Here is a 1,727-nt window from a genome sequence, read left to right as displayed (position 1 = left end):
GGCCCCTGTAGTAAAGGCAATAAACTTCCAACCCCCTTGGAATGGGACTTCTCTGGGGGCAGCTACCACCTATAAGGCAACAAGAGCCCCTTAGAGTGACCTTCAGGTCTGGGCAGCTGCGGGACCCCTTATCTACTATTTGGATAGCAGCCATAAATCCTAGTCCACCATGATGAAGCCCCTGGCCTACACATCCACACCAGTGTTTCCGCCTCCTAGCCCTTCTGAGCCCCTCCTAAACCTCCTAGGTTATATAGGTCACCCCAGACAATAGCGGGTGCTTCTTCTCATTCCTCCCTTGCGAGGAGTCTTGCCAGCCCCTTTCCTCAGCAATAAACCTTTCTTTGTTCTCTGTACAAGGATATCTGCATGGTTCTCTGGCAAAGTCTAATTAATCTTAATTTGCTAAGACTGAGCTCTTCGTTCAGGCAAGCACTCTACCACTTGAACCACAATGCCACTTCCGGTTTTCAGGTAGTTAATTGGAGATAAGAGTCTCAGGGCCTTTCCTGCCTGGGCTGGCTTTGAACTGCAATTCTCAGATCTCAGCCTCCTGCGTAGCCAGGATTACAGGTGTGAGCAACCAGTGCCTGGCTCACTTCTGACTTTTGCTTGTTAACTGGAGATAAGAGTCTTATGGACTTCTCTGCCTTGGCTGGCTTTGAACCACGATTTCTCTTTTTCCAGAAATCTCATCAGAGTGAATTTTTTTCCTCCATAGTTACAATAAAGGTCCTGAGATTTAATTTCATTGAGATGTCTAGGGTTACCTGTCCATCCATGGGCCAATCACTGCAGCTAGAGAATGGAAGGCTTTGATTGGGCTAGGCCTGTGTCACATGGTACTCTTCCCCTCTCCACCACTGGGGTTTGAACTGAGGGCCTGTCACTCAGCTGGTACTCTACATACACCTTCACCTAGAGGTGACCCAACCCAGATTTTTGCTGGTTAATTAGATGGCCCAGTGACACTGAACCATAATCCTCCATGTCTCAGCCTCTTGAGTAGCTAGAATTACAAGTGTGAGTACCAGCATCTGGCCACTTGCAAGAACAGAGGCTCTTCTTACAATGCTTATAAACAGCAGAGTACATACACAGGCCTGGACACTTTGCTCGGTACAGAGAGGGCTTTTGTTGGGGGCAGGATACCTAGGGTTGAGGGTGGCCTCAGCCCAGCATTCAGGCCTGGTGAGAAGCAGGCAGCTCCTGTTTGTTCTAAACCCTCAGTGCTTCTCAGGCAACAGGGAAAAAATACAATTTCCCAAGCAGGAAACTGACCACATATTCCAGCCTGGAGCCCAGAAAGCCAAACCCTGCAATGAACTTAAAAACAAAACTTGAAAAAGGCAACTCTCACAATAGAATATTTTTTTAAAATCTTTTTTTCCTTTTTATTATACAAGTATGACACACAGAAAACATTCAAAGTACTAATAAGGACAACATTTTCCATAAACTCAGCACCAATGATCACCAATAGGATATTTTACTGTAAAATTTGTCAGACTTTTCTCTATGGGCAACAAAGTTTATTTTACATTGACACAATTTGTCACTTTGTGATATGTTGTGAATGTAAGGGTTGTTGAAAGGAGACCACCACGCGGTCCAGGCAGAAGAGGGTTTATTGGGAGAACCAAACCTGCACCAGATGTAGGTGTGCAGAGAGAGAACTAATGCTGGAGAGAGATTTTATATAGGGGAGGGGGAGGAGGAGGAGGAGG

The sequence above is a fragment of the Dipodomys ordii genome, unplaced genomic scaffold, assembly GCF_000151885.1.
Source record: "Dipodomys ordii isolate 6190 unplaced genomic scaffold, Dord_2.0 Scaffold19, whole genome shotgun sequence".
NCBI classification, from domain to species: domain Eukaryota; kingdom Metazoa; phylum Chordata; class Mammalia; order Rodentia; family Heteromyidae; genus Dipodomys; species Dipodomys ordii.
This window is presented reverse-complemented; position numbering follows the sequence as displayed.